Genomic DNA, 21,782 nt, shown 5'->3' on the forward strand with positions numbered 1-21,782 from the left:
ATGGGCTATCTGTGCTGTTCCAGCCGCAAGTATCGAAATCAAAATTGTAGCGTTATAAATCCTTATGCTTGCCTATTTTCTACTGAAAACAATAAACAACAATCTGATCTTGTTTGTTCCTACTATAAAGCATTTTCAATATTTAATAAAACAAAGCAGAAAAGAATTTCTGAATAATTTAAATAATTACAACATATAACATAGGATATGTGAAAGACTTCAAGAATGAACCAACGAACATTATTAACATTAAGTTCGGGAGGGAGGAATACGTTTGCCTAACCCTGGAAGATAATTAAAAAAATATAATGTAGTTAAGACATTCCCTAAGTTGGGTTTACTGTACTGTCCAATTTGGTGACGCATGAATCTAAACTATGGAAGAAGACAGCCTGTAGTTAACTTGGGAGTTTAAAAGAAGTGGAACTCTCTCTCTTGTGGTTGGTTTGGTGGTGGTGTTTTATGGCACAAAGCAGCTTGACTATCTGCACATCTCTTGTGATCCACTTCGAAGTGGTAGAATAGATCAAAGAAAGGTACAACAGAAAACATACACTTTGTAATTGGCACTATTTCTTCTAATAAAAAAAACCAAAAACGCTAATGGCTAGAATCTTTAAGAGGGAGAACGCCGTTCCCAAACGTATCGACCCAATTTTAAACCTTGGAGGTAAGGAGCACACAACTATAATGGCGTTCACTATAATAAGATTACACACATAAGTTACTGGGAACCAATAAAATCAGTACTTTATTCTATGTTTTGAAAACAGAAGTAACATAACACTAGAAATGTTGAATACCCGAAAACACTTTGAAGGAAACTGATTAAAAAGTTTATAAAAAAAGCCAGTTCATAAATATGAACCAAATTCATCTTCAAACCGTTGACCTTCAACAAATGCTAAGTTCGTGGTTTTAAAACTGAACCGATCCCTTACCGCTGTGCAACGTATAATTGTGAAATAATTTTTCACACCTTAGGGAAATCTTTTCGTGACGGGCGATCGTATAAGAAAGACTTACACCTCTTTTGCGTGAACTTCCCAAACTATGAACGTGGACTTCACAGTTTTAGTTTGTTAGAATTCAGCTTACGGTGATTTCGAAAACCAGCAACAATGGCACACTTAAGACAAATATACACTCATCATATTTTATCAACATGATTCTACTTTCTTATTATAATATTCAATCGTTCTTACTGAGCTTACACACCACGTTTGTCCATTTGGATTATGACAAATACTCTCGTTTGAAGGAAAACAGAAAATATCCCCTCTAATCCATTCTAAATCAAACACAAAATCCATTTATTCTGGAAATTTTCATATACTTAAAACTTTGTGTTTCCAACTCACTCTAAATTTTACACAATAATATCAAAGCTTTTGTTGCTGGAAGCTTTTTTTAATAGAAAAACTGCCCTAATTTTATTATCAATTATTTATTCAGAGAAAGAAATCGACTTCGTTAATCCTCGCGAAATTTCAGGGAAAGTATTTGATTTTAGAAATATTCTTATAATCGAATAATAACCATTTTAAAATGACATAAATGTGTTTAATAAATCGATTATTTATCTAATCCCCGCGTGAATATCTTATTAAAATTACACTCTTGAAAGTGGTATAAACACTTAATAATCACCTCTATATCTATTAAATCTTTTACTTATAACTTTATAAATATCCCTCATTTATCATCTATATAAAATATACTCTACACTAGTAGCTTGTCCCGACATGGCCAAATGTGTTAAGGCGTTTGACCTGTAATCTGAGGGTCGTGGGTTCGAATTTCCATTGGACCAAACATGCTCGCCTTTTCAGTCGTCGGGGCGTTATATTATGACAGTTAACCGCACTAAAAGAGTAGCCCAAGAGTTGGTGGTTGGTTGTGATAACTGACTACTTTCTCTCTAGTCTCACACTGCTAAATTAGGGACGGCTAGCGCAGATAACCCTCGTGTAGCTTTGCGCGCAATTCAAACAAACACTGGTAGCTAGACAATATATTATTGTTTTATCAGAATATGTTATTGTTTTATTCTTTGTACTCTGCCTAGGTCTTACTTATGTTAAGTTAATAATCTACCTATTTCCGACGAATTTTATAAACGTACGATTGAAAATATCGCGAAAATATCAACTTGAACGAATGGATGAACTTTACGAAAGTAATTTATGATATTACTTCATATATAGAATGATTATATATAATCTGTGAACTTTTTCTCATTAAATATAATTTTATTTACTTTATATTGTTTTTCAAGACTTCCAATAACAAAGTAAATTTGCTCAAACTACAACATTTTACATGAAGAAAACGAACTTATTCATCAATCAAAAACAAGTTATTAAGTGACATAACGATATTTCAAGATAGCGAATATTTGTCACCATAATACTCGTTGTAAGAAAATGAACTCACTTAAAAACATTACTTCCCTTTTATAAAATAAGCCAACTCAACCAGACTACCCCATAAAAGACGAAGTCAAACTAACCCTCGTAAACAGAACGCAACTAGATTTATTAAAGTTCTCATCACTTTTAGATTTATATAATCTTTCACACTGATCGCTCTGCACGACAATTTTTTTGAAAAGTTTTGCTTTCTGAAAAGTTTTTGCTGATTGTGACAGGTACCTGGTGGGTATGCACAAATATAGTTTTGGTTTTGCTTCATCACGTAGGAACTCTGAGAAATAGACAGTTAACTGTTTACCGACAATAACGTATATAATTGCGTTTATGTTTCTAATACGCTATTAAGTTCAACATAATTAAAAGTGTTTTGCTCCTGATTTTCGTTTGTAATTAATGTCCGGTGCATCACGTAGCAGAGTCCAACAGTAGTCAGCAAGCATTGACGTATTCCAGTTGCCCTGATATCGTTTTTCCATTGTAGCAATGTCCTGGTGAAACTGAAGATTTCGATGAAACGGTACGTGATGGGCAACTTTGGATGTGATTTTCGTGATCAGCAGCAAAAATCTATACAGAACACCCAAGAGTATTTAAGAAGCAAAAACTTTGTTGTACAGTGTCTTTATCAAAAATGAATCTACCACATGAAATACACTTAATCACACTACATCCATTGATCAATTGAATCTATCATATCAAATCCATTTAATCACACTATACTCTATTGATCAATTGAATCTATCATATCAAATCCATTTGATCACACTGCACCCATTGATCAAATGAATTTACTGCATTACTTATATCAAGGAAGCTAATCTACTCGTACACTTTACTTTTTTTACATTAAACATAATTTTTACCAATTTTGTAGAAACTCCTTCATATGCAGGGCAATAATGACGTAATTTTCGGAAGAGCTTTAGGGTACTAGTTTGAATGATGTTGTTCATGTCAATGAAATTATTGCAGTAATAAATTGTACTAGGTTTCTGTTCGTTCAAGTTTACAGAGAACAGTCATCATGAACAAATAGGAAATCAATGTAAACAGAAAAATTACAGATTTTTAATCCATAAAAACTCATTTGAAATTGTTCTTTCACACAAAGGAAACTGATGTTGGTGTGCATATCTGAAGAGGCTTAGTGGTTAGCATGCTTGTACCATATATCCGCAGATTCTTGGCTAACGTCCTGTTCCTGAAAATAACAACAACAAAAAACACAAGAGTTCCGCACATTGGACTCGTGCATACATAAATCATGGCCAAGTCCTACTATTCGATCAGACGATAACAGCCCAAGAATTGGCGTTGTGTGTTGTTGGTTGGATGCTGTCCCTCTAGCCTCACAGCTCAAAACTTGTAGACCTAACGTAGGTTTGCGCCGTAACCACAAAAACAAACACGCAGACGTAGCAGCTGCAAAAAAAAAAAACGAAAAACTTATGAGTTTAGGCCACTCTTTCATATCTTCAAAGTTAAAACAGTTTACATTTCATGACCCCTTAATTGTTGGTAGTCCATTTTTTTTAACTTAATTGAACAGCGAATAATCACTAACCCAACATATGGCCTTTATTCTATTTATCGTGTAGGACAACTGTGGTGTTAGTAGGGCGGCGAGACATCCTACTCCGTTACGTTTCACAGTTCAATGTTCGCCCTCAACAAATTTTATTTCGTGTTTCATGTAATGGATTATTCGCTAAACCTGTTTTCTTGGGTATTGCCTACTCACGATCAGTCAAACCAAGTGATAAATCTTTCATCGTTTTTGTATATCTCTGTTGCACAATGTTCATCACACACAATTCTTTTTGTGACTAAATTATATGGTAAAAGTTCGTATACTTAAAGAAACGAGGTAACTTGATAACTTTATTTTTTTTAACATGAGACCTAGAAACAAACAAAATTTGATTTAAATTGTGTACGCACATGTGCCAAAGATTATTTCTCGTTTCTCCAGTGAAATAATATATCTCTTTTTTTTTTCTTTTGTTACTGTGATTGTTTCGTTAAACAATTACATAGTATATTTATAACTTACAATCTATAGCTCTAAGTGGAACAAATAAAATGCTATTATTTTTCAAACTTCAATATTTGTGTATAAATAGGCATAGAAAGGTATATTTCATTACAGGTGTGTATAATAAGCAAAGAAAATTAGTACTAGTTTGTTGTTGTTGTTTTTTTAAAGCAAATAACAACAAAAATTCCTGGATTATAGATTCACAAAATTTCTTTGCAGTTTTTTTCCCGGATTTTAACCAGTTTCATAAAATCACTTTTAACAGTATGGATGTTAAAAATAATTTCAAGAAAAAAAAAAGAGTATAAATAATTTTTTTCTGTTTAATTACGAATAAATAATTCTATACAATTATAAAAATACATGCAAAACTACTTTCAGAACACAATGCCCATCTCGTAAGCATATATATACTGTTTTATAGACAAAGAACAGATGTAAATTAAAGTCTATGTTTCTCGATAAAGTGTGACGTTTTATAAATCACACATGTATTAGACAATAATGATCTTACTTGATTGTTGTTAAGCACAAAACTACATAATGGGATATATATGCTATGCCGACCAGAGGTATCGAAGCCCACATTTTAGCACTATAATTCTTCAGATTTAACCGCGGAGACATTGGGATGAGACAGGGCAATAATGAGAAGATATCTCATACGAAATACAATCTAGTGTATTTCCCTTCATTAACATTAAACCTGTAATAGCAGGATTTAACTGAATTAAGTATGTTTGTTAACAATAAGCCTGTAATAGAAGGATTCAACTGAATTAGGTATTTCCCCCAGTGGCATAGTGGTATGCATTAGGACTCATACAGCTAGAAACCGAGTTTCGATACTTGTGTCGCGCAGAGCACAGATTGCCCATTGTGTAGTTGACGCAATAGTATAAAGAATACACCAGCGTTTACGTACGTATTGTTGATTCTTAAATTCGAGAATCTTCTACGACTTTAGGGAATAGGCGAGAATTTCGCGATAGAGATTTACTAGTGTAAGTTATGTATATTTCTAAATATAAATTTAACTTAAACAAGCATCGATGTTAAAATAGATATATTATAGTAAATATGTTACAGTTAGTAGCACCTTACCATCCACATCTATACTTTGAGACTAACTGTTACTTTTATAACTCCTTTATAATTAAAAAAAAGTGTGGAGCAGATTTTAACGTACTACAAGAATTCAGACTCTGTTTACCAATTCCGAAGGCCCGGCATGGCCAAGCGTGTTAAGGCGTGCGACTCGTAATCTGAGGGTCGCGGGTTCGCATCCCCGTCGCGCCAAACATGCTTGCCCTTCCAGCCGTGGGGACGTTATAATGTGACTGTCAATTCCATTATTCGTTGGTAAAAGAGTAGCCCAAAGTTGGCGGTGTGTGGTGATGACTAGCTTTCTTCCCTCTAGTCTTACACTGCTAAATTAGGGACGGCTAGCACAGATAGCCCTCGAGTAGCTTTGTGCAAAATTCCAAAACAAACACACAAACAAACAAACCAATTCCAAAATCCAGAGCTCTACCATAAAGCCAACCTGCGCCATTTATTAACTTATTTAATACAATGGATTATAATATATATATATATGTAATTATATATACATATATTTAAATGTATGTGGCTAATTTTGGTACTTCATGGAATTCTAACAAGCTCATTATTGTTCATAAGATTAAGATTTGAAATAAAACCTTCCATGAGATTGGATATTTTTCAATATCTTTATGATCGTCTCATACTGGATTGAAATCCTGGCTTTGTAGAAAGAAAAAGATGCATGTTGAGTTGACCACAAGTCAATGAAGCCTTTAATTCAATATCAGAACTCACCAAATAAACTGTACTTGTGGTAGCCAAAAGTTACTAATAGGACTCCAGATCATGGTGTTAAACGCCTAAATTGGAGAAGTTTCAAACAGTTTTAAGCTTAAGATACGTGATGAAAAATAATTGTATTCTTTACTTTTTAACAGTCTGTTACACAGCCTATGAAATTTTTATTTTCTTTTTATTCTTATTTCTGTATATCACAAAATAGGCAGGTTAATTTTAGTACATTGTCTATTAGTATGTATCTCATCTTAATAAAAGAACAGGTTCGTTATACATTAAAATTCGCCTCTATTGGCTGTATCGAAAATTCGAGCAAAGCTAAACAAGGGATGTCAGCGCTGAAATCCTTAATTTTAAGCTTATAGATTAGAGAGAAGACAGATAAAGGGAAACAGATGTTAAAAAGTGCTGAACATAAAATAAAAGTAGAATAATAAAAATGTGTGCAGAGAAATTTGTAGTTCATTCAGCACAAGAAAAAACAGAGTAATGTTGATCCATTCGATACTCTAATCTTTATGTTATAACACGTTGTATATAATCCATGTTACTATCTGTATTTAAGAACACGTTGTAAATAATATAAGTTATAATCTGGTCTTGAGAATTTAGTAACCTGAAAATAACCTAAGAAGGTCGAAATGTTGGTATGTAGTTTTGTAATTGACGTTTTAATACCCACATCATCCCTCTTGAGAATACATTTTTACTTTAAGTGGGTTTTTCGTCGACATGAATTACCATTTGTTGTTGTATCCAAAAGCATGTTGTAAATTATCTATGTTATCATTTGTTGTTGTATTCAATAGCATGTTGTGTGTAAAGTATATTACTATTTGTATCTAAGAGACGTTGTGAATAATCTAAGTTACCATCTGTTGTTGTAGTGAATAACATGTTGTATATAATCTGTCCAATTATCTGTACCCAATAACATGTTGTATGTGTGTGTTTCTTGTAGCAAAGCCAAATCGGGCTATCTCCTGTGCCCACCGAGGGGAATCGAACCCTTGATTTTAGCGTTGTAAATCTATAGACTTACTGCTGTACTAGTAGGGGGGCAACATATTGTAAACAATCTAATTTGAGTTACCATATGTTACTGTATTCAATAGCATATTGTAAATAATTTAAATGTTAAACATTTGTTGTTCTGTCCAATAGCATGTTGTACATAATCTAAGTTACCATCTGTGATATTCTCAAGACAGTTGGTATGAGTATTAAAACTTTAATTAAAATAAAATGCAGAACAACGTTTCGACCTTAGTAACATTTTGTAAATAATCTAAGCTACCACATGTTGTTAGCATACTGTAAATAACTTAAGATAGCATTTGTTGTTGTAGCCAACAGCGTATAGTATGTAACATAAGTTAGTATTTTTGTTGTATCCAGTCGATAGTATATTATATTCGGCCACCGATTAACATAGAGTTTAAAAAATAATAAGAAATAAATCTTCGTTTTATAAAAAGATATAAATCTTGCTATGACATAAAACTCGAATATGCTGATTTACAACAGATAAAAATTCAGAAGCTTTAAAAACGCACTGAGCAATTAATATTAAACATGACCAAAGTATTTCCTTTAATATCCTTTAAGCAATAAAAGTGAAACTTTTCTATACATACTTTCGATGGTATTGTTTGTTTATTCTGTGGTTTCAAGATACGATACGACTAAAAGAAACGATGCTCTAATTATATAAGAATAAAATGTCCAATCTAAGGTCAAATTGTACATGGTTTAATTAATCATGTTGCTATTTAAACAGTCTTTTAAAATCACTATTTAATAAAAAAAAATTATTTTTCTGAGTGATCAAAACGGTAGAGTTTGATGCAATCATATAGTTCAATCCTGAAGAGAAGATGTTGGGTAGAGATTTTTTCACTGCTAGCTCCTTCTTTCCGTAAAAACCAAAAGTAAAATATTTATAACAAAAATGATAGCTTGACATATAGACTGAAAGCTCATATGGCCTCTCACTATCAGTTTATAATTTCCTCACCATCTTTCCCTTTCACCACGTGCATGGGTACGAACTCGATGACCTCGAGGTAGGATACTGTTTGTTATTTAACCTTTCCCACATTAGCTCCACGGGTGGCAGACATTCAAACCATTTTCTTCTGTTACGCTGTCCCATTGACTTGTATGAAAGTTAATTATTAATGATGCAACTTGCAAAATATTTGTATTGATATCTGTCTTGATATGGCACACTTCTATGGCAAATATCTGTATTTAATGAATAGTTTATTCATCTTCGACAGTACGTAGGCTGAAAGTCTAGTTTTCGAACAACCATTGAATGGCGAGTGAAACATTTACAGTTTTGAAGAACAAAGAACTTTAACGTGTATCTGTAGAGCAAAAGATCATTTTAGCCAATCATACCTAACACGACATTATACTAGCAAATATTTTAGATTTTAAAAATATTTAAGGTAGAATAATCAAACTACTAACGAATATTTGAAAATGTTAAAGTAAATTATAATAATATTAAAATTTGGTATACAAATCGTATGGCACTAAAGAATATTAATGCACCATTTGTCACATTTTACTGTAAGTGAATTTACACGATGCAGTGATTAAAGGAGATTTAAAATAGTGCAATAAGTTTTCGTCTAAGAATTATATGCTTACATTTTAGGCTCATTAAGGCTAAAAATTATCTTATAAAAATTGTGTCGTATTTTGTCTTGCCTTGCAAATGACACTCCTTCTGCTTGTTGAATATATTTAAACCTTTATTATTAAAAAGTGTTTTCCAAGGCGTGGTTGTGGCAGAAAACTCGTGTGGCTTTTTTAAAGCTTTATCAAGGTGGCGTGCTGAGTTGCTGCCTTTAAAACTTTATATTCTGCTGATAAATAGCTCAACAGCCATTCATGCCAGTTAGGTTACTGGAAAATATTTTAATAACAATTTTTACCTATTTCGTTCTTTTGTGTCAAGAATTTCACCTTTTTTTTTCTTCCTAAAGTATAATTACTCATCGTTTAATTTGTCATAACTTTCATTACTCAATTGCCTAATATTAGCTGAGGAATTTATAACTATTAACCGATTTGTGTTTGAAATAGCTCTAAATTGGAAGTTATGTAATTCAAAGTTTATTTATTTATGTCATTATTTTTCTTCGGTTCAATAAATCAATAAACTTCAATTACGTTTCAAGCTATACTGACAAACAATGCGCTGAAAAAATAATTTGATTTTGTATAGTTAAGAGTTCATGAACTCTTTATTGTTATTCTATGTTTAAGATTGAGTAATTTTTACTTATGAAAATTAATAGCTGATCATAAGAACGTAAAATTGAAGGTATAATTTAAATATTTTATTACTCTACCTTATGAACCAATTATGTTATGCACCAATATTTCAAGTGTATTAAATTGTTGTATTTTTTATTTTACTTTCTTTTCAGATAATAAGAAGGTACATCTCAACACAAATTTTAGACAATAACCAATGAAAACAAAGTAACCCCATATTGTCACATACACGTGAATTTTAATAAGTTAGATTTTTTCTTTAAAAAAGCATATTAGGTTTATTATGATGAATTACGATGATAGTAAGTTGGCCCCGTGTTGTCACTTACGTGCTAAATGTGACAAGTAAGATTTTACTTAATAAATCATGTTACATTTATCACTCTATCTGGAAATTATAGTACTTAGTTAACCCCATGCTGTCAATTACGTACTAAGTGTGACAAGTCAGGTTTTCCTTTAAAAACATGTTACATTTAACATCGTATTTAGAAACTATGGTTCTCAGTTAAAACCATGTTGTCACTTACGTGCTAACTGTGACAAGTCAGGTTTTCCTTTAAAGTAGATTATATTCATTATGTTATTTTGGAATGATGGTACTCAGTTAAAACCATGTTGTCACTTACGTGCTAATTGTGACAAGTTAGGTTTTTCATTGGTAAACATGTTATGCTCATCGTGCTATTTGGAAACGATGGTAAGTTTCAGGTAAGTATAAGATGTTGTTAAACTTCATTCTAGTTGGTTTAGTGGTACGTTTAAGCACCTTCACAGCGGAGTTGTAGTCTACTTCGCTACAGAAGTAGTCATCATTACTTATATATGATATACACTTCACAACACTCTTTTAATCGTCGACTTAGTGAGTATCTTGTGGAAAGTGCTTCCACAAAACTTTCAACTCTATTCAGCCATACGATAAATAAACCTAAAGAATATCTACCTCTTATTTCCCAAGATAATAAACTGATAAATAGTTCAGAAGTATCCTATATAGTAACATTTTAAAAATAGTTTATGATTAAGAGTCGAAATCACGCACCGTTCTCTTAATTGTGTGTCCTTACAGTTTGACAAGTAATCCATTGGAATCGCCAAAATAACTGAGTGTAGAACACTATTATGCATGTTTGTTTGGGAATTTCGCACAAAGCTACTCGAGGGCTATCTGTGCTAGCCGTCCCTAATTTAGCAGTGTAAGACTAGAGGGAAGGCAGCTAGTCATCACCACCCACCGCCAACTCTTGGGCTACTCTTTACCAACGAATAGTGGGATTGACCGTCACATTATACACCCCCACGGCTGGGAGGGCGAGCATGTTCAGCGCGACGCGGGCGCGAACCCGCGAGCCTCGGATTACGAGTCGCACGCCTTACGCGCTAGGCCGTCACTATTATGCAATAATCTAGCTAAATAATGAACTATAAGTTAATGAAAATTTATTTTATTAATAAACATAAAATTAAGGTATTAAAAATTAACTTTTTGTTCTAAATGTCATTAAAATTTGTAGTAATCATTAGTAATTTTGTTTCTAGTGTTATGGAATTAAAACGAAATTTACGATTCTTTGTTTCTTCAAGTGGAAAGCTGCGCAATGGGTAACCTGCGCTGTGGTCATCGATTTTTAGGGTAATAAGTCCTCAAGCTGAGTTAGCGAGAAGTAACGAAATATTTGCGACTTCTTGTTTCTGGAATCTTATCAAACATGACCAAAAGAAATTGTAATTCTTTTTAGATTTAATTGTTATAGTTCTGAATCAGAATATAACACGTCATAAATATATAAAGAAAAAGTACAGAGATGTTTGTTTTTTTCGCCACGGCATACCGACTCATAGAATGGCTCTGAGTTTGTTTTTGTTTTTTTCACGTACAAACTTTTAGCTCATAGCTCCTTCACCTCTTGACAGATTTGAGATCTAATTGCAGTTTTGAGTCAAGAGGTCAAACCCTTTAGATTGATGTATTTGATCGCACTCAAGGTCTCATAGATTAATTTACTCTAATCCTGCCAAAAATCATTCCAAGTGCTACGGCTATTAAGGATTCTCTCTTGTTCATTTACTTAATGAAGCAGTAATAAACTATACTAATAAATTAAAAAAAAACGTTAATTATTTAACGTAAAACACCATTAGCGTTATAGGTAGAATAGCAAAACATAACAATTATAAAAAACGGCCTTTTGCCTCAGTTATGCTACTAATACTACAATGAGTTAAAACTATAGATTCATTGTACGTAATTGTTCAATATTATTTTCATTTTAATATAACAATTACTTACCCAAACTGTTTTGTGAAATATATGTTTCAACGTTCATGTTTTCTTTCTTTGTTACAACAAAGAATAAATACCTGAAACGTAATTATAATACACAAACGTGGAATTAATGGATGTAGGCAAAAACGTAGAAGTAAAACATACAAAAATGTTTTATGGAATTTGAACTGGATTTGATTACCTTCGTTTAGAGTATGAAGTGAAACTTTGGGCTTCAAACTTCTCTTTCGGAATTTTTAATACGTTATTTCATACATAGAAAAAAGCTATAGAGATGAAACACAAAACATTTATTTAGAAAATTCTGAATAGACGCAATTTTAAGCCTCATCAATGGAGTCTGCCAGTCATCACAGTTTATACAACATTTCTTTGATAGGTAGTCAATAGAAATAGTATAAGATTTAGGAATTACAAGATAAAACAGATTAAAATAAATCATTTCCAATTTTCATGAATGATCCTGAGTTTAACATTTAGCAACGTGCTTATTTGGTTGTTAGATCGCCAACTATCCTTTCGAGATTTAATATTAGGCTACACTTTAGAAGATATTTGTTTATTATAGGTTCCAAACGGGGTGATAAGGTTCTATAAGAAACTATATCTATTTTTAGGTTTTGTTGACGATAGTGCTTTTAAAATATATTTCATCTAGATATATACAATCACAGAACATTGGTTTGATTAAAACCGCTGATGTGACAGAGGTTTGTCTTAGGATTCACGATGATAAAACAAGGGGTTCAATTCCTCTTAACGGATACAGCAGATATCCTAATGTGGCTTTGTTATAAGAAAAATCATACACATTTGATTAAAAAATCCTAAACTACACATTAAGCAACACATGGACTAAGCGACTGCGTAAAAGATTCCTTAATGTGCAAGCACTATTATCCCTAACTTTTAACTGCTGAACAAGCGAGGACAACTAAAGGGCACCACCCACCACTAATATGTTTACTCTTATTCGAAAAGTGAGGTTTTGGAATGAATAAGTAATTAGGACGCTCGAGTCGCAACCTGAGGGCCACGAGTTCGAGCCCCCTGCCCATTACGTAATTTCGCCTTATCAGCCGCGGTGGAGTTATAAAGTGATAATCAATCCCACAATTCGTCACCCAAGAGTTAGCGGTGGGTGGTGATGACTAGCTGCCTTCCCCTGGAGTTTCACTGCTAAATTAAGGGCGGCTAGTGTAGTTAGCACTCGTGTAGCTAACAAACACACAAACGAATAGTGAGACTGTCACAGATGTAAATTCCCCATAACTCACAAAGAAAACGAAGAGTTATCAGAGCCTTGGACCTTTTCTCCGCAGCCCAACAGGCGAATTAATATATTGGCCACATGCAGTGCTTCCAAAATAATCCTCCTAAGAACTTTTATGTAAACTAATTATTTCATTTTTATATATAGGTATAAATAGAAACATATACATTGATCGGTTACACTTAGGCTGCATATGCTACTGCCTGTTGTTAAAGCGAGTAAATAAAATAGTTTACATGCCGATTACGAGTTATTCTGAGATACGAAGCCTAAGTAATGATCAAATGAAGTGGAAAAAGTGCTTGAATTGTCTTCTCAGTGCGTGGAAGTCACTCGAACGTTAACCCTTAGTTTTATCCCGTAGTAAAATAACATCAATAATACCAAAAAGCTCTTACTGACAAGCTTCGGTTTGCTTATGCTTTTTTTTTTTTCTTCTGTAGTTAAAGTGCTATGCAGTTTTAGAGCAATTTGTATCTAATTTACTTTTTGTTTATCTTAACGTTCCATTTAAATTCTGTAAATACATTAGTACAATTGTACATGTTTGTCATGTTACAGCACGGCACACGTTGTTTACATTTATAACGAATGAACCGCGTGCGTTAATGTAAATCACATCAGACGTGAATGTTTAATAATACGGTAAAATTATTCGTGTCCATAAACTAATCTTCACACTTAAAGCGTTGTTCTTGTAGCAAAGCCACAGCTTTATCTGCTGTGTCAACAAAAGGGAATCAAATCCATGATTTTAACATTGTAAATCCGAAGACTTACCGCTGTCTTACCAGGAGACCTAAGGCTAAGGACTGATATAGGTCAGTCGGAAAACTTTAAAATCTGTAACGGTTAGTTCGTACACCTTAAAAATTACACCATTTGCTCTGAAGATCTTAAATTCAATATCGTTTAAATTGAATACCTTTAAATATAGTGCTTACGTAGAAGTGTTTACAAAATACACCTCATATTCTATACCGTTTATTTTGAAGCCTTAAAAGTGGCCCGGCATGGCCAAGCGTGTTAAGGCGTTCGACTTGTAATCCGATGGTCACGGCTTCGAATCCCAGTCGCACCAAACATGCTCGCCTTCCCAGTCGTGGGGGCGTTATAATATTACAGTCAATCCCACTATTCGTTGGTTAAAAAGTAGCCCAAGAGTTGGCGATGGATGGTGATGACTAGCTGCCTTCCCTCTTGTCTTACACTGCTGAAGTAGAGACGGCTAGCGCAGATCGCCCTCGAGCAGCTTTGCGCGAAATTCAAAAAACAAAACCTTAAAAGTCTAAACTGTTCAGCATTAACACTGTGAGAAACTATACTGTTTAGATCTAAACAGTTTACTTAGAACACCTTAAAAATGTACATTGTTTGGTTTCAACAGATAGGTTTTCTTCTTTTATTTAAACAAACCAGAAATCTAATCAATACACAGAGAGATTTTTTTTTTAACTGAATAGAGGGAGAAAATATCACGAAAATCAAATCAGTTTGTTTTTATGTTAAAAATAATTTGAAATTTTCTCGCAGTGCAGTGCAATGTATCTGTTTTGCAAACAAACACCTTACACTTCACGTTATTAAATTAACTTCAGGTTAAAGACCTGGTTGTTGTTTTTATAACAATGCTGAGAAATTTCCCGAGAGATCCAAGTTTCCATTCCCATTATTTGTATCGTTCCACTGCGTACAGGTGACGGTCACGTTAGATTATTATTGTATTTGGTTCTCAAGTTATTAAATAATCAAGAATGTCAACAGTTTCTATCTATGTGCCTTTGCTTTCCTTCTTAAACACATTTTTTCTCATCTAGAGTGGCTAACATAAGTACTAACTTATATATGGACTCCTACATTCCGGACTCTAAGCTGAGTCCAGACCTGAAAAAGAAACATCGTCTCGAAATCCAGAAAAACAGCTGGGGTTTGCCTACCACGAATATTGAAACCCGATTTCTAACGTTGTGACCCGGCAAAGCCAGGTGGTTAGGGCGCTCGAGTCGTAATCTGAAGTTCGTATACGCGTCACACCTAACATAGTCGCCACTTCAGCCGTGAGGGCATTATAATGTACGGTGAAATCAACTATTTGTTAGTAAAATAGTAGCTCAAGAGTTTGCGGTAGGTGTTGATCACAAATTGCCTTCCTTCTAGTTTTAATCTGCTAAATTAGAGACGGCTAATGCAGATAGCTCTCGAATTTCAAAACAAACAAAAATCTAGCTTTGTAAGTCCGCGCAGAGATACCGCTGTGAGAGAAACAACAGGAGAGATCTATAGATAATTACCACAATTCTAAAGCTCCATCTCAATAACTGTTGGAGTTTTAGATTATTTTTTGGGGTGTGAAGTTTAGAATATTCACAATCCTATACAATGAGTACGAATATATTGAAAAAAATGCCCATAATGTACGTTATTCATTTTGAAAACTTTCACATCAGACAATCTGCCTTATACTTGCAAAACACAACAGAAATATCTATTATAATATTTAATTTATTAATATCTATTTAAAATGTATCTTATGAATATTATTTTATGTTGGTTCGTGTAACACTATTCTAAAAATGTTTTCTGTGACACCAACAGATATGCTGTTTCATTAGATAAATAATAAAATTGTCAATAATTTATAATGAAAATAAAATGTTATTATCTAGTATGAAGCTTTGGAAGTATTGGTAACTGTCCTCATTACAACTGTTTATTTTAGAAACAAGAAGGAATTCTCAGTAGCCGCGACTGTAAAATTAAATCTCAAATGCGTCAAGAGATAGAGCTATGAGCTAAAAGTTCATATTTAACAAAACACCAAACTCAGAGATATTATATAAGCCTCTATACCACTGCTAAAATACTCAGATACAATTTGCTAAGACAGAATGTAAGTATTCAGTTTTATCGAAATTAATATTTACTAGTAAGGTAATGCTAAAGCCCAAATCACTTTTAGTCAAGCTTGACTATTCAGCTGTGGAGGCACTGTAATGTGATGATCAATTCCACTATTTTTTGGTAAAAGAGTAGTCAAAAAGTTGGTAATGGATGGTGATGACTAACTGCCTTCCTTCTAGTCTGTAACTGCTAAATTAGGGATGGCTAGTGTAAATAACTCTCGTGTAGCTTTCCGCGAAATTCAAAAATAAACAAACCTTACTAAACTCCTGCAATTCAAATCTAAAAAGGGTTTTAGGAATTCTTCGCTTTGCAGAACAAAAGTCTAAACACGAAACTCAACAACAAAAATTGGATGAAGTACATCATTCACAAAATTGCAAGTCTGGTGAAATTTCAAGTTAAAAACTAAATGCCACTAATCCAATTACTTTAATAGTGAGAAATGACTCCCAATTAAAATAACAATACCGATAATTTAGTCTTGGTTATTCAGTTCTTGAAAGTTACTTTCAAATCCATGGTTTCATTCTGTTTTTTAGCTCTAAGTCACCCAATGACTGGATGAGCTGGAGTTATATCTCTCTCAAACTAGCATATTCAGTTATCAATACGCACATTACACTGTTTACATAAACCTATTAAGTGAACGTTACAAACGTCGTTATCAATGCCTGTCCATGCGCGTTGCGCATTTATTTCATGATGTGTTTATACATTCAAAACTCACAGTTTTATACGTTGCATGAATAAAATCGTCAAAATCGTGAAGACTTAGAAGTTTAATTCTGTCTTTCACGTGCCACCATTTTGAAGCAAAAAAAAAAAAGAGAAAAAAAACAAATGCTTAGATCAATATTTTACCGCGCCATTAGACCAAGAAATAAATAAGTTTAAAACACTTAAAAGCCAGTGATTGCTGGTGGTTAAGCCATAAGTTTACCAGCCTACAACGTAAAAATTTGCGTTGAACAGACAGCACTGTAGTTGTGCTCTAATAGAAGAAAACAAAATTAAAAAAGAAAGGTATCTTAACAACCAATAATATTTTAAGTGTCATCAGTTTAAGTTTCATTTGACCAATTTGATTTTTGCATGTATATATAGCATTTTGATTAATTAGGTCAATAAAAGTTTGGAAAGATATCAAAAGCCTAATGTTCATACCAGGTCGCTGTGCTTTGTCCATCATTTTTTGCTAACTTTATTTAATTTCGGAAAATGTGGTTAAAGTTTTATTGGTTTGTGAAAATTAACGAAACCTTGATGAAAAAGCTCTCTCTATTATCTTAAAATATCTCTCTGTTTATTTATTTTGTTTACATTTAGTATGCATGTTTTTCGTACTGGGTTACCCAGTGGATAGGTATGCACACACAGACGTGAAAGCTACCCCTGACGGAGCCGGATGATATTAATAATAACCATTGACAGCAAGAGTGCTTTTCTCATTGGTTCGGTTAGATTGACTAGTCTCACTCTAAGACCAACGCAACTTACGGGCGAGCATCTGACGAGGCTTGCGTGAGAGGCTAGTTTGTGATTCCTCCGTTCTGGCGGTGTTTCGTTGTGTGAGATCAGTATTAGGTTCAACTTGCAAGATGCGAAGGACAGTGTAAGTGTAAGTAATCTTTAGAGAAAACAAATACAAATTCGAGAGCGATGTGCCTAGTAAAATATGTGTGGTTGATTCCAGTTTTTTGTGAGCTCTCACCAACAGACATTGGGGAAGATGAACTGGAAGTACAGATGGACAAGCTGTTCTGTCGGCTCGCTGCCACACTATATTGTCAATGTGCCGAAAGTGCTATCACTATCCATACCCCAGGAGCATAAACGTACATGTTAGGGCTAAGGGGTCGCATTTCGTTTCTTGAGGTTCTCTAACGCACAGGTTATGTTTCAGACCCACGAGTTTTGTTTTACATCGATTCGTTTTTTCCCGAAGACTGCAGACCGTTTGTTCGTGGACAACTAACCTCGTAGTCATAAGGATTTTGAAAAGCAAGTCTTGCACTAGTAAATTTGAATTTGAAGAGAAGTTCTTGAAAATATAATCTATAATATATGAAGAAACAATACTAAGAAAGGTTTTTTTTTAACAGTGTAACAGGTAAGTTTACGTGTAAGCATAGTTGTTAATGTGAATTAACAATCAATATAGATTAAGAGCATAATTCTCTCTGTATACATATACGTGCATTTCTGTTTCCTGAAAGTAAAAATGAACCGGAGATTCGCGTTACTCAGCTACCCTATTATGTGTCATTTCACAAAGTTAAGATTTTTTGAACATCCACATTAATTTTGTAAAATATTAACACCGCTAGTGTCGAATGCACTTTACTAGTTGTAATATAAAATTCTTAACAGCTCTTTGTAAGTGAAGTAGGGAAAGTTTTGGTACAAGTCATAGTATTAACACCACATAACTTAGTTTGAACTTCTCCTAAGAAGATACATCATGAAGATAAAGTACTTTTTTTTTTTAATTGGTTCTTTTAAGAATTCTTTTTTCACGTTATTGTTTATGATAAATAATTGTTTAAAGTGTAAGACGAAATGTGGAAAAATTGTTTTGAATTAAGCACAAAGCTACACAATGGGCTATCTGTGCTCTGCCCACCACAGGTATCGAAACACGGTTTTTAGTGTGTAAGTCCGCAGACATGTCACTGTGCCACTGGGGAGCATATGGAAAAAAGAGTTTGTTATTCTTCATTCAAATTAAAACGTGCGTTTTTGAGACAAAACCCTTATGTGGACATATTGTCCATCAAAATGGACATACACTTACACTAAGTACTAAGTCTTAACACTCCAGCACTGCCCAGTATGTTTTTCTTTTAAATAATATTGGTAATAGGTTTCATGAAAATAACAAGAATACAACACACCTTTGTGGAAACATTATTTAGTATTTTTGGTTATCTACATTTTTTCTTTAAGGTTTAAGCGCTACTGATGTATAATATAAGTACAATAAGCTTTTAAAAAATTGCTATATATACGTGTTACATATACGACCTTATTAGGTTAATAGCTTGAAAAAAAAACATTCGCTTTACAATATATGGAGAATTATGATTTAGGTCAAAGGAGTTTTTCTGGGAATCGAAGCTGACTCAGAATCTTGCTCTTTTTATATTTCATTTCTGTGATCCATTACTTGTACTGCCTCCTGGCGGGCTAGCGATAAGCTTACGGATTTAATATCCTAAAATCCTCACTTCGATTCCCCGTAGCGGATAGAGCAGATAGCCCATTTTTTAGCTTGCACTAAGGTAATAACATTATGTATGCTTTACCTTTCGATCACATTGCACTTTTACTTATTTCACGTTTTTAACTTCAAATCTTTTGTTAAGAATTTGACCACTCAGTGTAGTAGTTTTCTTCTGTACGCGTAGGTTATTGTAATAATGTATTTAAAGACGTCTGAGACTGGAACCGCTAATGTAAATACCGACTAGAGTCAGCCAAAGACATATAGAATTTGGAATTATATCTGGAATAGCTATAGCCATTCAGAATTCTTCATAAAGACCGTGGTTGTTCTTAACATCTGAAGTAAGAGGCCGCTAAAAGAAATAAATTTGAAACACTCATCTCGTGACAGCGAATACCTTTTGTTCTGGCTTCATACTTTGAAAGACTGGTGGAAGTCAAATACTATTGTAGATGGAGCTTCACAGGACAGGTTTTTCATGCATATACCCTCCAGAACTGAGTCAACGTTCAACTAACTCTTAAGTTCAGTCTGCCGTCACATAATTGTTATTTCAGTCGATAACCGATTAAAAAAATCATAGTTCTGAAAGAGAGTCCGTTCTTTTCAGCACATTCGTTCTAAAATAAAAAATAAAATACCACTGTAGTATTGTCTCTGATTGCTTAGTGTTGTAGTTCATTTTCTAATAGCTGAGTCATTATGATCATTCCCTTATTGTAAAGACTGTCCAAACTCGCACGTGTTTACATATGCGTTGTTGTTGTACTGTACAAAGTACCCTTCACAACATATCGATAATGCAAAAATTTATGCATCTGTATGAAGAGGGTTGGCTGCATAATTAACATAACTTCAACACTCAAATAGAATGTACAGAAATATCTCATGCACAAGTTAGAATTGTATTTACAGATGTATGGCTACCACATCTGTTATCTACGGCAGTGGCACAGCAGTATGTTTACTACTTACAACAATGGAATCCGGATTTCGATATCCGTGGTGGGTAGAGCAGAGATAGCCTATTGTGTAGCTTTGTGCTTCATTACAAACAAAATAAAATGAACAAATGAAAAAAATACAAAAAATGAAAACGTGAAACGAAACATCAAAGTGTTTTAAAACATACAATATAAACTATTTAAAAGTTTGAATTTCTTAAAGTTTAAACATTTAAACATCAACGGGTCTATTGAAAGTGTTTAAAGGTATTATATTGGTGACTTGATATTTTTACATTTATATTCTTATTACATCTCATATAATTCAGGTGTGTTTAATGTATGTTAATTTTCTTCCTATTAACCTCACCTTTGTTTCGTACATCCGTATTTTGGAAAACAGTGAACACAGAAATTAAACTGTTGATTCAGTTTCATTTCAGTGTTATTTCAACCTTTTGCACTTTCATGTATAATGGTGGCCTTACCTTTCACTGAAGGTGTTTTCTCTGGTTAAAAAAAGTGTTAAAATAAAACAGGAGTTTAATTTGATACAATGTAGCTCGAAAGTGGGAGAGTGCACACTGGTAAATTACTGAAATTCCTTAAGGCGGGTCAGGACATGCTGACGATACACGTAGTGATGGTGTAACTAAAGCTAAATTTATCTCTGAACGGTGCTACAGATTTAAAAACGAACATCCACGTCGGAAACACGTATTTTTCCTAATGGCAATAACCTCGTTTTCCGTTTATTCTGTCAAAATTCGTTTACAGAACAGCAACTAGAAACACCGTTAACAACGAGGATGCTCAACTGATGACCTAAGGCAGAGTGATTATAGCGTCTATAGACTCTCTTAATTAAAATTAATTATTATTAGTTATATTTTTATTGGAGGTTTTAGCAATTCTTCAGATGGAAGTTATTACACATGTTCAAATGAAGTAGGCCGTTAACTGAGGAATAAGTATTTTATATAGGTATGAGGGAAATAAAAATTTATTGTGCGTGTTTACAGTTTCTGTAACGTGGTGAAAAATCTGTTTCAAATTATGTCGAAGATATATAGTTTGTGGAACAAAAAGAGATTAAATATGCTCATAGTCCAAGTGAGAAATACTCTATAACTTAAACCAAATAAAGCATTTATAAAGATTTTTTATAGCTTATCCCACATTGATTCACCTTATGTTTAAATTTGTTTCGATTTTTCCCAGTACCTCCTTCCACAGATTTAGAGGTAGCATGAACAAACTTGACATGGCCACTAGAGTCTCCTTATCTTTACAGAATAATCTCCTCACCAAGGAGGACTAAAACGCGCCCTAAAGATCATCCAACTATAATGGAAGGTGTAGGTTTTCAAGGTTGCTGAACCCGAATATATCACTCTAGTTTGTGCCTTTAGTCCCCTCTGGAATCCAGGGTTGTCATGTTTGAAATCATGTTCATACCCTCACTCAGAAGTTAGAAGAACCACACTTGCTGCATGTACTCCAGTGCCACAGCGTGAGTGCTCCAACTGTATG

The 21,782-nt window shown here is 33.6% G+C and overlaps 1 protein-coding gene and 1 long non-coding RNA gene across 4 annotated transcripts in view; one reads left to right on the plus strand and one right to left on the minus strand.

Moving 5' to 3' along the window:
* Positions 1-21,782, plus strand: part of LOC143225265 (vang-like protein 2) — an 88,073-nt gene that overhangs the window by 8,577 nt on the left and 57,714 nt on the right. Inside the window, exon 1 of one of the 3 annotated variants that reach the window (XM_076454346.1) lies at positions 17,550-18,189. The exons of the other annotated variants lie outside the window; for them this stretch is intronic. The gene's annotated coding sequence lies outside the window, so the exon portion shown is untranslated. Of the gene's footprint in view, positions 1-17,549; positions 18,190-21,782 lie in introns of those variants that run through there. 3 annotated transcript variants of the gene reach the window in all.
* The window catches only part of LOC143225267 (uncharacterized), a 28,864-nt gene continuing 9,374 nt past the window's right edge, over positions 2,293-21,782 (minus strand). Inside the window, exon 2 of the long non-coding RNA XR_013013757.1 lies at positions 2,293-3,857. This is a non-coding gene — a long non-coding RNA (uncharacterized LOC143225267). The remainder of the gene's footprint in view (positions 3,858-21,782) is intronic.

This window comes from Tachypleus tridentatus, chromosome 9 (genome assembly GCF_004210375.1).
Source record: "Tachypleus tridentatus isolate NWPU-2018 chromosome 9, ASM421037v1, whole genome shotgun sequence".
NCBI lineage: Eukaryota > Metazoa > Arthropoda > Merostomata > Xiphosura > Limulidae > Tachypleus > Tachypleus tridentatus.